The sequence below is a fragment of the Botryllus schlosseri genome, chromosome 12, assembly GCF_051294905.1.
Source record: "Botryllus schlosseri isolate E-star chromosome 12, Bs_hap1, whole genome shotgun sequence".
NCBI lineage: Eukaryota > Metazoa > Chordata > Ascidiacea > Stolidobranchia > Styelidae > Botryllus > Botryllus schlosseri.
This window is the reverse complement of record NC_137247.1, coordinates 24,466,798-24,481,787: the sequence shown is the minus strand read 5'-3', so window position 1 is coordinate 24,481,787 and position 14,990 is coordinate 24,466,798. Positions and strand designations below refer to the sequence as shown.

Below are 14,990 nucleotides of genomic sequence, written 5' to 3'. Positions count from 1 at the left end.
ACGCCCATAAGAACACATGGTGAATCAGCAGAGACCCTGTAAGAATACGTGAAAATACGACTCACCAACGCAGCCTATACCTGAAAATACGACTCACCAACGCCGTCTATACTTGAAAATACGACTCACCAACACGAGTATTTCGATACGATTCACCGCCGCAGCCTATACCGAATGTACGAATCACGACCGCGTCCATAAGAACCATTACGAATCACGGGAAAGTACGAATCACGACCACGAGTTTTCAATACGAGTCACCGCCACAGCCTATACCTGAAGGTACGAATCACGACCACGAGTTTTCATTACGATTCACCGCCGCAGCCTATACCCGAAAGTACGAATCACGACCCCGAGTTTTCAATACGAGTCACCGCCGCAGCCTATACCCGAAAGTACGAATCACGACCGCGTCCATAAGAACCCATTACGACTCACCACCACAAGGGGGGTCTGAAAGTACGAGTCACCACCCCGGGTTTCAATACGAGTCACCACCCCGCCCATAAGAGCCCCTGCCACATCATGAGCGATCATACTAACTACTCATGCTCAAACTAATCAGAAACTGCCTAGCAGAATGGGGTACTTTGCAAGATGGTAGCGGGCACCAAATTTCTTGGAATTTCATCATTTTACTGCAAAAACTCCAGGCATCAGAAGGCCTGAGACTTGGCAATAAGCTGAAGAAGTGTCATGTGGAATGGCAGCAGCAAAAGATGAAAGTCAATTTGGCTGCTCGAACAATCAGCAGCAGTGTTGCTGATGCAATCGAATATTGTGATAAAAACCTCGAAATGAGATGCTTTCGGGGTAGTGCTGCTACCGTCCCCTAACTTATCCCATATTTGACTTTCAGATCACCGTTAATTACGCCGAAGGCGACGTAAAGTCGATCACAATTAAATAATTTATTTCTGTTTTTATTTTTTTATGTTGTCATTTTAATAGAAAAATTCGTTTCTCATAACTGAAGCTGGTGTTTCTGAAAACGAAAGTTCAGCATTTTGGTACGAGGCAGTACAGCGCGTTATTGTGTGTGACCACAGAAATGGTTGATCTAAAGCCAGGTTCGAGTGCTTCATCTAGTAGGGTAGGCAAGTATCGTGGGCAGAAAAACTGTGTTGAAATGTTCACATGTCCAGTTAGTTTTGAGTCTAATCTAATTTCTGGTTTCATGAAAGTGCAAAACGAGCCAAGCTTCATGTACACACGTATATGGGTAGCTATAGGTGTAATTATGATCAAATACATGTACGCCATTTCGATTGTATCTTCTGCTGTATTGATTCGATAAAATTAATATTTATTATGAACTCCCACAGTGCACAGATTGCTGTAACCAATATAGCCTCAATTTCACTGTGAATTGGGCAATTCTAGCTAGATCTGAATAAGGACCCAGGCATTTCTTGTTTCTCTCATTCAATGAACTCATTCAGTCACTTGTACAGAAATCACTACCCCATCGCTACACATAGCAGACATATCTTTACTTTCTCTTTTTTGGATTTATTTAAATACGCTGAAACAATAAATACGTAGAATAACCACAATGGCATTCAATTGATTTCAGCAGTGCCTTTTGATATGCCCCATGATGCTGAATTTTCTCCATAAGCAATATTCACAGCCCACCACGTAGCTGGCAGTTACAGCATTCACATCAGCTCCATTGCAGTATGAAGATTTTGAATCCAGGATAGGTAATTCTGAGGCACGCTCCGATAATAACTTCAAGCTGACAATCGTAGATGCTTTTACTTCCTATAGATACATATATCTGAAAGATAACTGAACTGGCATTATACATCTTTTGACAGCTTGGTTATTTCTGTACACGTAAAACATGCTGGATACAACGAGTAAAGCAATCTACATCAGGAATATAACCACAAAAAAATATATACGATGACACATAGACAACCTTATTTTACCACGAACAATCGAAATCACTTATATCTTCGACATGTCAAAATACACAGATAACACAGATATAAACAGGAGATAATGGGCTGAAACAAATCCTGAATGTTACGATGATTATTCATTCAAAGCTCCATTCGTATAAAATACTACAAACCCAATACGAATCAAATATATTTTAAAACTGGACGTTTTTCCATAAGCTCCGGTACTAAATCGTCTTGGCTATTCCCCACAATGCAACTGTTTCTAGTGACAACGTAAATATCGCGAGTAGCGCACTCCAGTGTTTACATAGCTCAGTGCATCATGCAACGAAGTTATACCAACGGGTTCGCCCGCCCGAATATGTTTAGATAGTAGTTACGGGCCCTACAGTTTCAAAGACACCTCACAATGTTCGCTCTACGTTTTGATGAGTCTGCGCACACTCAATAACTCACTGCGCAGGCCCTTTGACAACAGTGCATAACGACTTAAAAAAAGTCATAACTTTGGATTTGTTGAGTGCAACGTAGATTTTCTGTGCGCAGAGACGGTGTCAGCACTGCGCGCGTGCGCAGCTTAGAGGGAACATTGCACCTCACTCAGCTCTACCACTAAATCTGGTAACGTGAGCAGAGTGGACCAGAAATTGATTGCAATATACATCCATATTCCCGATCTTATGACCGATTTTATCATTAACTATGGAAAGTTTTTGCGCTTCGCGCTGGCTCGCTAAACAGCATAGCTGATTTCGTGGCAAAGGCGAACAACGTGATAGGGGCGGTTGGTTTATCACCCTATCGAAGCGCAAGAATCAAGTTTTTTTTCGGGGGGCTTGACAAAGTGCCGTTTCGTTCCTGCCAACGGGTATACGCCCGAAGATGTATATAATTATTATTGAGGGGTTCTACCTTTTCAATCACACATCACTCCGCTCTACCGGTAAATCTGTTTACGTGAGCAGATAAAGGATAAAAATTGATATCAATATACATGCAATTCCCGATCATATTGACCATTTCAATATTTAATTAAATTAATTAAATTCGGAAAGCCGAATGGAGGGTCTGGGGGCGATGCCCCCTGGAAGTTCAGTTTATCTTATATATGTATTTACCACCTATTCATTCATGCAATATAGAAAATTTTGGTACCTAGGGAAACAAGGCCACACAAACTTTGCAGACCATCGAAATCACGCTACGGGGTTCTTGCGAGCGAAGCCCTCAGAAGTTTGGGTTATCACGCTATGGGTGCGCAAGGAAATCGTTTTTAGGGGGTTCGATGAAGTGCTGTTACGGCCCTTCCTCTTACTTATTGTCTTTATTACATTCCTTACAATATGAGGTTTGGGGGCGCTGGAGCACGATAATTTTGAAAAGGGGCGCTGGAGGAAAAAAAAGGTTAAGAACCACTGAATTCTAACCATTACGATTTGCAAATTCCTTCATCTTCAAGTCATATAAAATATGCCGAGTCATGCGTAATGACTCGAGTACAAGTCGAGTCAATCCAAATATTGACTCGAGTCGAGTCGAATGATTTCCTATTCCTAAATACCAGTAATTACGCTAAATTTAAAAATATTATGGCCCTCTATCACGGATTGTGAGACATGCTGATTACTACTTTTGCGTGCAGATATCATCTAGCTCCTAATCGCTTTGAAAGGGCACAGCTGCACTCTAAAAATGACGTGGTCTCAAATTGAAGGGCAAAACGCCACCGTAATGCAGCTGGAATTTATTGAAATTTCCACAAGAACTTCACGCTGCAAAAGTCACGCAGAGATCGAACTTTGTATTGCAGTCAGCCGATGTTATGAAGGAAATCGTACGGGCCAAGGTGGTTTCGATAACGCATTCAACGGAATGTGTTTACTGTTCAGTCAGGAGATTTATGTCAAAATCGGGCCTAGTGTATTCTATTTCTGTCGTATACGCAGAGGTGGTCAAAGTAGGCAAGAAAGCTACTCAAGTAGAAGTAGTAGTAGCGACGAAAAAAATCTACTCAAGTACAAGTAGAAGTACTTCTTTCATAAGCAACCTAAAACTACTTGAAGTAGAAGTAGAATTGACTGACTTTAAAAGTACTCAAGTAAGTAAGTAGTTGTGAAAACGATTCTGATTGGATGGATTATAAAAAGGTGCAAATTGAGCTATGTGATAGGTGACGAGTTTGATGACGAGTTTGATTCATATTGATGAATACCCACAGGTATCCAATTTTCGATAGCATAAGCATTCGTCCGCATCATGGGATGAAAATGATAATATGCGATACTAATCCTCTGTTTTCTGGAACATCACTATTCCAAAATAGCATGGTATAGCGCCATCCCCCATATTATCAGGTCCGTAGTTTAGTCGAAGATCAATACGGAGAAGCTGTATAGGATACGGTGTAAACACTTTGCGCTATTAGTAAACGTTAATGAAAAATATGGTGGACCGTAAAAATGTCATATGGTGTAGCTTTATTTCCAGAAATTAAAGACATTACTACACTTGCTTTTATACTTCAACATGTATGTTATCCGGACAAAAGAACTTATAGTAACTATACCTCAAAGTATATGATCCTGGGAATTGAAAGTGAAATATAAATAATACTTCTAAAAGCAGAATGTGTATTTCATGTTTTTAGTCCAGAAATTTTCAAAGGTGGTATGCTAAAACAGCTCTAAAACTAAAAATGAATGTCAAAGTCCACTCTTCCAGATTAGGACACACCATGGACATATATGCTAGATTACGAAATGACAAGAAGATGCTGGATTGCGAAACATCAATTTCAAACGTTATGATGAGCCATATATAGTTTGATTAATTATTTCATATGAGCGAAGGGCGACAATGTGATGTGAACGGAACCACACCAACCTTCCACCTAAATTATATTCACCGATACTTTCGTAAAATCTTACTGGTCACTTCGTAACCGACAATGTAGACAAGATAGCGTAATGGTTAAGCGTCCGGCTTCTTGACCGGTAGGTCGTGGGTTCGAATCCCGGCCGGGTCAGACCAAAGACATTAGTAACACTGGTATCCATGGCTTCCTTGCTTGGCGCTCATGCATTACTGGGACAGCATGGATGGGTGGTGCATGACCAGCGGCGGCTCGTGACAATATCGTGTGGTGGGGCAAGGGGTGTACGCGATTTTAATTGTCTAAATGACGTCACAATAGTGTATTGCGACGTGAAAATGTGACTTCGTGATGGCCACACACAATTTGAATGGGGTATAGACATTAGACATGGTTAACAAGGATTACGCATTTCAAATTATTCGAGAGAAAATATGAAGTACAGTATAGTTCATACCTGCACATTTTAACGTTTGTATCAGTAGGCCTATTGCGCGCGGCGTGATTTCATAGTTGAAAAATGTTCAACGACGAGTTCATTGAAATCTGGAATACCCAGAATGAGAGCGTAAGAATCGTGTGCACATCTAACGCATCGAGCCTAATCACTGCAGCAAAGTTGATAAAAAGCGATTTTTCAACTATAGGAATTTTACAAGTTCAGTAGTGGTTACTACTACGGAAAAAGATGTATTGGAATATAAACAAGTCACTTCGAGTTGAGCAATGTCGACCATCGGGTAATATCGAGACACGGTTTGCAGTAGCCCGTATGGTTCAGATCACGTTACCCAATTTCGGTCGCGCTAGAGACACTGTCCCCTGGCACCAGCAGTGTAAAAGTGTATAACAAGGCGTCCTTATCCTCGCTTATACGTCAGCCTTTCATTTTTTTATCGAAGTACGTTGGGAAAAGGGTAAGAGTGCGCTTTCCTTCCGTGTACGGTTAGATTAATGGATAATATCCAGGCTGATAATGGCCGAGTCTTGCGTAAAAACACCGAATTTAGCGTAAACTATACTGAGGAATAGACTGATCAAGCGATCAGCTGTTAGCCGTTATCGAAAACGAACTATAGCTAACGCGCTTGACATAGGGATGTCAGCGAATGGCTTGAAGGCCACAATTTCACGGTAAAATTGACATTGGAGAATATAAAATAAAGTAAAGATTTGAATGCAAACCGCGAATCTTAGTAACCTCTTTTATGAGATCATCATCTCTTCACCTATCTCAGTATGAAACACAGTTAAAATTAGCACATACCAACACAGGCTTTTGCGTGAAATCCGCAATGCGGTAATTAGTATTAGGCCATGTGTCAGATCAGCACCCATCTCTACTATACTTGACCTCGATGACGAAATTAGGGCCCAAATCATTGAGTGTCAACCTCGGGACTTGGCACAACGTTCGATACTGAAATCAAGACATACCGTTCAAAAGCTCAAGACCTATCTAGGTATGGAGCATCGTTAAAATCGATAGAGACCAATACCGGTTTTGCATAAAATCTGTTAGTGATAAATGGCGAGTCAGCTCTCACTCGACTTAGGAGACGAAATTACCACCCACATAGTTCCGTGATAAACTTAAAACTTGGTACGGCGTTCGATACTAACACTATGACTAACTATGCCAAATGTCATGACCGATCTGGGTATGAAACATCGTCAAAATCAATGGAGACCAATACCCGCTTTTAAGTAAAATCTGTTTGCGATACATGACGGATTAGCACACTGTCAACGTTGGAAACGAAATTACTACCCTACACTTTGATTAGCAACCCTGAAACTTGAAGCGGTGTTAAATACCTCCTTCACGACATAACATACCAAGTTTCAACAATTTTCAATGTGCGAAACATCGCAAAAATCGTCCAATACCAGCTAAGGTCGACTCAACGCGTGTGCTGGTAACCGAGTTGAGATATAGATACGATTGTTACATCACACCTTAGGGGCAACCACGCAAGTTGCCCTACTTGCTCGGTAATTTTATGAATAGGAGAGAGTAAATCACCGTTTCTTTATTGTGCGCGGATTTCAAAGAATAGACTGTGAAAGCTTGTTATGAGCGCTACCGGGGCAAGCCCCTGCTAGGCATTCACAAAGCGAAAACACAGAAGAGAATTCGATTTTCGCAGAGACTGCGCTAGGTATGGGCAATTGGGCATTTACAAGCGAAAGCACAAGAAGAATGCGGGTTTCGCTGTGATATCGGTATATATTGGTTGCTGTGCGTCTATAAATGGTAAATGATTGTTATTGAACAGAATTTTAGGTGGGGCAATGCCCCAGTTGCCCTATAGGACGAGCCGCCACTGTGCATGACTTAGAAAGTAGTAAAGGCTATATCTGCGCTTCCTTGTCCAGCGGCATATGCACATCATGCACTTATGGTATGCATATGTGCATATCGTGTGAATGTGTATCACGAGTCGGTGTATATGCCGCAAAAAAAAACATCAGGGACAAAAATAAACTACGTAATCTCCTTACCTATCCACTGCGCGCGAAGCGCGACGAAAATTCTTTGCTTTACTAAACTTTTATGAAAATTAAATGTTAATACTCCGTGAAAACAGCTCCTAAATTCCTCGGGCTATCTTCCTGATTGGAAGATTGAACTACTTCTACTTGACAAACTGAATATAGCGAAAAGTAAGTAAGTGGATCACCAAATATTAAGAAGTAGAAGAAGTAGCGAAAATCAGATCTACTTGGGTAAGTACCAGAAGTAGAGGAAAACTACTTGAGTACTTCGGAAAAGTAGAAGTACTTCGTTACTGACCACCTCTGCGTATACGACATATTTCCTTCATAACATCGGCTGACAACTATATTAAGTTCGATCTGTGACTGCTGGAGCGTGAAGTTCTTGTGGAAATTTTCAATAAATTGCAGCTCCATTACGGTGGGCCAGTGGTGCCACTCCTAGTGTTTTAACACTAGATGTAGTGTTTTTTCGGCCGTCCTAGTGTTCTAGTGTTTTTTTGCACAATTTTGCTTATCTAGTGTTTTTCTGCAATTGTGCGAACAATCAATATTCTAACGTTAGACGACTTAATTATACGCTAGATTTATCGCTAATGAGGCGATTCGGTGTCTCTGGCTGTGCTTGTTTTCAACAATTCTATGGGGTGGTGCAGTAACACGCAATTATTACGTAACAGGGTGCTCTGTGAATCCGTACTTATGAGCGAAAGTCTCTGAAAAAATGAAGAGCGATTTCGCTCTGATCTGATGCTCTGTCGTTTCTTGTAGAACTCGGTCTGCAGATTCGGGCAAGGTTCTCATTCGCCGAGACAGACAGACCGACAGTTTTGTTGCACCAAATTGCGATAAAAATATAATACATGCTGCAGCGATACGATCCTTCGGAATTCCCGCGGATCATCCCGCCAGCTGCATTGATGGAGTGCTAATTAAGCATTGTTCAATTCGAGTCTCGCACTCTTAGCGAAAAGAGTGGTTATACACCCCCCAAAAGGTGGTACACGAAAACAGAACTAACGTAACCCTGCTGGTGTGAATGACCAGAATCCACCCCATTCCTTGCGGTGTATATCGGATATTACACCCTAGCCATTAGAATTGATTGGGGCGGAATTTCAATATATACACTCCACTTGAAATCCTGCATCTTCTTCCAAATGGCACGCTATTGCAAATAAACTTTCTTGATTGCATATATTCGATATAAATTGAACCATAATAACATAAAATGGAAACATATTTCGTGAAATAACAAAAACAGAGATCCCAGCGACGGAGAAAAAAATTCACTGAAAATACTGCTCGAAGAACATTGCCCATGTAGTATTGGGAAGTCGCCTCCTCCAGGTTTCCGCAGAACACTCTTGTACGGCGAAGGCTGAGTCACTATCTTCAGCAAGAACTTGTGGCATCATCCTGAAATCAAAATGCATATTCACAACCCAAATAACAGGCACATATGCTAACATGCATAACTTAATGAAAGACCACAAAAATAGAAGCCATTACAAAGTATACATATTTTCACAAAGTACTTACAAAAAATCAAATGTTACACTTGCTAAGGAATTGCAGCACAGATTGTGGTCAGATAGGGTGAACTTACTGCTACAGGAAACATGTTCACACACGATCACTGTATGTGTGGGCAATTACGCATCGACAAGATGGAAATTTATGGATAGTTTTCATGCAAACAGCATGTAACAGGCATACTTGGACAACTAAAAAACGTTCCCTTTTTCCAAACTGGATTGGAATTATATTACAACTACAAGTTTTTTTTTCGAATTAGCGTAGAATTAAAATTTGAGCTACACAGTTGGAAATTAGATTAAAATTATAATTCCAGCTAACAGTTTTTTTCAAATTAGATTAGAATTAGAATAACTGAAATAACCAAAAGTTGAATCAAACTCCGTTATCATCAAATCATAGTTCATCTTATGAGCATGAGAATAGCAAATGTCTACTGTACAGTAGGGGTGTTCAAAAATGACTTTTTCTTTCAAATCTACTGGCTACTTGATAAAATTGTTAGGTTACCTAATTGAAGCCTGCACACCAAATTTGGTTTGATTCCAACCAGTAGCCGCATTGCTACAGGAGAAGAATTTTTTTTATTTATTATATGAAAATGAATGAAAAAAGATTTAAAATTTTCTGTTCACCTCATTAAATTGTTAGGTTGTCTATAGCAACAATTCTCAACCGATTCGGCTCCATTCCAACCAGTGGAAGCGGAGTTATTGCCGTCGCAAAATTTGGGATTTGAATAAAATAGTATTTACGGTGAACGATTCTTTAATCATTTATGACTGTTGTGCCCACCGTGAATACTATTTTATTCAAATCCAAATTTTTCGAAATCAATACCTCCGCTTCGGCTGGTTTGATTTGAGCCAAATTTGGTGGGCATCGTTTCTATAGACAACCTTACAATTCCATGGGTGAACAGAAAATTTTGAATTTTTTTACCAATTTTCAAATAATAAATGAAATAACTTTCTTCTCCTGTAGCAATGCGGCTACTGGTTGGAATTGAACCAAATTTGGTGTTTAGGCTTCAATTCCGTAATCTAACAATTTTACCAAGTAGCCAGAAGAATTTGAGAATAAAGATTCATTTTTAACACCCCTACTGTACAGCAAGCTTGGCTTGTTTCGTACTATACAGTTCTCCTGTAGCATTTCCAGGAAAACCAGACATTAGATTAGGTTTAAAATTAGACCATAGACAGATTTCATACATTAGATTAGAATTGGAATTAGAGCATAGAAACATTTCACCAATTAGAATAGCTTCAATTAGGATAATTAGACAACTAGAATATCTATATTTGTCCAAGTCTGGCAACACCGCCTATATCAGAAATAACTGAATATATTTTTGAAGATTCTTTCTGCTAGTAGTGTCATATGCCATTAGTAATTTTATATTAGTCGCGAAGATTCATATCGCAATTTTTAAAGTAGAATCCTCTGAAAATCTGCGTACCATACTTGACTATTTTTCCAACATTTCGTATTCTACTTCCACACTTGGCGTAGTTTTGACTTGTATTGGGAACTGTTGCATCTACTTGTAATCGAGTATAAATTGAAGTTGGTATTTCTACATCGACTTGAGTAGCAACGCTGGTAACTTTGACCATCTCTGCTTTGGTTTACCTCATAGATGCGACTACGAAAGTTGACATCAGGTGTCATTACCAAAGTTGTCATACCTGCTGGCTTGATAACGAGTCTTTCAGTTTTCGCAGCATACTTCTAAACTCGGTTAGTTCCTATGATATAATCTTGCTCTTGCAGCATGCAGTCTTTAAGCAGCATCCTAAAATTAGAAGAAAATCAGAGAAAGAGATGCATGGACTTGATTTAAATTTGACTACTTGGTATTAATGCAAAACACGAAACGTTTTCTAGTTGGGCAATATTGACTTTCAGAATGGATTCAAAGCGACCGCAGATACGGGTCTGATTAGAAAACCTTGACTTGCCTTATACATGGAAATTAGCAAGTTAGCTGGATGCTAATGATTACCAATGCTAATGATCTTCAAAAATGGATTTTTTTTCTCAAATCGTACTGTCTACTTGATAAAATTGTAAGGTTACCTAATTTAAGCCTGCACACCAAATTTGGTTCGATTCCCCCCTATTGCCCCCTTCGCTATTTTCGCCCCCCGTCGCCCCCTTTGTCCATTTTCGCCCCCTGTCGCCCCCTTCGTCATTTTCGCTCCCCTAGACCCCCAAATCGCCCCCTGGGGGGCGATATCGCCCACGTTGGGAACCACTGCCTTAGCCTATACATGGAAATTTGCAAATTAGCTGAATGATAATGATTACCTTGAAATATAAGCTGTTTGATAACGATCCTTTACTGTTTCGCAGCATACTCTTCTACCGTTAAATGTGACGTCGATTTGGTTGAAATTCCCTGATATTAGCTTGTATAGCAGCATCCTAAAATTGAAAAAATAACCATGAGGCATACGGTAAACGTTTAGTTGACAATTTGGATTGGATTCGAAAGGCCCAAGACATCTGAAATGTGTACTGATGTTGTAGCCTTGACTTGCTTTATGCTTGTAAATAAGCGAGTTAAAGTACAATTTTGTAACTCTCCTACGCATAGTATATTACTCACCAACAACATATTTGATTTCACATTCACAGATTAAGAGTCTGCTACTAATAGCAATCAGTCCTTGAATCTAACAAAAAGCAGATTTGTGCATATGCACAGATCGTGTGTATGTCATATCATGAGTCAAGAAGTGCATATATTATGATTTGTTTATATTGATCGAAAGGTCAGTCTGATAAACTTTGGCAAGGCTATGTTTGCCTCTTCATATTGGTCAAAACATTGAAGACCCAGCTAATCCGTGCATTGTTGCACACCGAGTTGACCGCAGTAGTGCGCATTGCTACTCAAGCAATAGATGTCAATTTCTACTCAATGACAAGCATATAGAAGTGGCTATGTCAAATCCATGTCAAGCTGCTTCAAATTAAAATAAATATATGAACAGAACTCAGAGAAGTAGTTTCAAAAGAAGTAGTCTAGTTGATGGGTCACATACTCTTAGCAGCTAATCTGAGGGGGCCACTGCAAAATATGTTCAATGAGGTAAGCCTGCTCCTAGTCAAGTCTCTCATATTCATAGTGATAGCAATATAGCATCGTCATATTTTCACCCATGTCATAATATCATCAACATTTACTGGCCCCAATTTACGGGGATCGAAAGCTTTCATCAAATGTCCATTGCTCACCTCAGATACCATTGCTTCATATGCTTCAGCCCTTTGCTGTTTGTATGTTACACTTGTTTTCTCATGAGGAGAAATCCATAATTTCATTCTTCAAGAGCCCCAAATTTGCGATCTTTGCCCATGCAAGTCTGAAGTAGAATAGATAATATGCTTACCTTCCTACCATAACATAACACAATATATAATGTGTATATAGCTCAGTGATAATGACAGGGTGATAGGCCTATAAACATAGCTCTGCATAGTCAGTGGTAGGCCACCCTTTATACTTAAACAGGTCGTGATGTGCTTTGGTAATCAATATAACGACAATCGAGTCGATTTTTTTTTTCAATGCACTTACAAACGATGTCGCTCAAACCCAAATTACCGTAGTTTATAATCATAGCTAATGCTGGACCTGTCAACAGTATCTCCATTAGAGCCATTGAGCTACTGTGTCTTGGAGATTGGTATCGGTACTGGTGATACAACAATTTATGTGAATTTAATGTATCGTCACTACCGGTACGTTTAAAATTCCAACTTGCTACATATAATTCTGTTCAGTACAGCTGCGACACTGAGTAACAGGAATCGGATCTGTACAGGAAACGCAACGGAACAAATGTTCTTTACTACAATAGTACCGATACGAAATGTAACTCACCATCCAGATATTTTCAATCTCGAAAGAGGCTTTCTTCACAGATTCGCGACAACTAATACGGTCAGTCGATAGCCAGTCTGGGATCTATTTATTTTTTCACCCTAACTCATTTCTTCGGAAGACACTTTGAAAAGGGGTTACCGGTGAAACATGAACAGACTACACGTGAAACATTTAATATATATTGCTCAGAGGTTTCCTCGAGGCGTTTCGGATTTCGGTTGTTTCTTTAACTTATTGGCATGTCAATCCATGCTATACATAGCCCTCAAGGCATGCCATCCGCTTGCATTGTTTTCTTCCGCTCGAATGCATTTATCTTTTGATAGATTTGATTTATTCCGAAGTTTCAATGACGTGATGTTTGATTTCAAAATAACTCCCTCAGGGCAAGTCAGCACATTTCTTTAAAACTGCTTCTAATTAAATCAAATTTCTAAGCCGACAATCTGTCTATTGCACACAATTTCCAATTTATTGCCACTAGGAATGGACTATGTTTTATCCCGAATGTTTTATCGCGTTCCAAAACTTTTCTGATTTGGGCCCATTCCAGCTTGCAAAGAACGTCGCCATCGCTGTCGATCGTCAGCCAATAATTCATAATCGTTTACTACACCTTTAATAGTGAGTGTTTGTATTGGTAAGGAGGAGGCGGGAAGTGCCCTTATACCGCAAATCCCTAGATTTGGCGCGCGCCCACGCTCTATCTCCACGTCTTATGAGGAGGTATGGGAAATATATCAACATACCTTTCGCCATTACTGTTATCAATGACTAGGATGCGAAACGACATCGGATCCCATAACTTGACATGTACTCGTTCATGAATTCTCTTCGACGGCCTCTTTTCTGGAATTTGTTGCGTCCTAATGTTACCAGAACTCCCCGACAACTGTGCTAAAACTAAGCAACACAGCATTATCGGTTACTGCGCTGGAAAGTGGTGCTGTCGCATTCTTGACAGACTTTAACACACTTCGTGCGACCACATTCCACTTTTCCGGGAAATTATTTTGGCACACCCATTCGTGCATATATATACGCAGTACTTACCAACCGGTTGGCTTAGTCGATTTTGCACATTTCGCCTTTGCCAACCGTTTCACGCTTCATATAGCCTAGGTGTCATAATGACGCTGTAATAAATACTGAAATACATTTATTTTAACCTTCGCTTGCTGTGACTTTTTGACTGTAGAATATCGTGATCGATTTTTGCTTGGCTCACCTGAGGGCTGAGGTTATCAATTCTCCCCCCGCTTCCATCAAAATGAGCTATTGTGTCTATATGCTATAGCATGAGGTTCGGTCTATATGCTTGTAAGTGTAACCGACTTTCTGTAAACCGCGATGATTGTTCATGGTATTTTCCAGGACAAAAAATATGCAAGGATGAATCATAGTTATTTATAAGAAGTGATTTGAGACGATTCAGCACATCATCGTAGCGACTTCCCACGCCAAGATGCAAAACTGAATTCTGGAGAAAATGTCATCAAAATAAGTTGTTTAAAAGGGGGACATAAGATGGCTGTACCTAATTTAACAAGTAAATCGTTGTTTGCAGATTTAAATTGAACAGGCAACATCGTGTACTATTGTCATAATATGAGCAGTTACGCCAATAATAGGTGCATTTTTGTAATTCTTTTAATGTGACACCGTGATAAGGATGCTACACCTAAATCACCATAACGATTTCACCCGCAAAGTCGAGGACTAAAAAATAACGCGCTTATAAGCAACACTACATTGATAACATGGATTATACGGATAATCTGGATAACAATTCCTTGGTGTGAACGTAACTCTATCTATTATGGAACAGATATCGAATATTTTTTCATGTTGTGAATTCCATCAAACTACCTTCGTCACTTCTGCAAATAATCTCAAAACACCTATTTTATTTATGTCTCAACGTGCCAAACATAATTTCCAAATCTGACTATCGTTCGAGTTGTGCAATATAATATAACCTACGACATACTGCAAAAGCACTTCAAGAGATTAAATTTGATTATCGTATCAGTTCCGTGCATTAGCTTATTGGTCACGACATCGCCTACAATATTTCTTGATATTAAGTTACCTATCGCACTAATACGTAGCCTACTCTCTTTCATTGAGGTGAGATTTATTCGAAAAATAATTCCATGCAGAGATTATATCTTCATATAAAATTAAGTTTACCAGAAAGTTCGCACGTAACTACTGTTTTCCAATTTATTTTCTACTTGTACACCATAGTTCTACCCAATGTCAT

The 14,990-nt window shown here is 39.6% G+C and overlaps 2 protein-coding genes and 1 long non-coding RNA gene across 5 annotated transcripts in view; 1 reads left to right on the top strand and 2 right to left on the bottom strand.

Annotated features, from left to right (window-relative positions):
- Positions 1 to 14,990, top strand: part of LOC145452080 (thiosulfate:glutathione sulfurtransferase-like) — a 152,357-nt gene that overhangs the window by 102,415 nt on the left and 34,952 nt on the right. The gene's annotated exons all lie outside the window — the stretch shown is intronic.
- The window catches only part of LOC145452064 (kinesin-like protein KIF23), a 504,115-nt gene that overhangs the window by 487,037 nt on the left and 2,088 nt on the right, over positions 1 to 14,990 (bottom strand). The window lies entirely within an intron of this gene.
- Positions 8,466 to 12,802, bottom strand: LOC145452081 (uncharacterized). The gene is made up of 5 exons (XR_013919189.1): positions 12,722 to 12,802; positions 12,073 to 12,200; positions 11,140 to 11,256; positions 10,518 to 10,624; positions 8,466 to 8,706 (listed from the first exon to the last, which is right to left on the bottom strand). It is a non-coding gene; the product is annotated as an uncharacterized LOC145452081 (long non-coding RNA).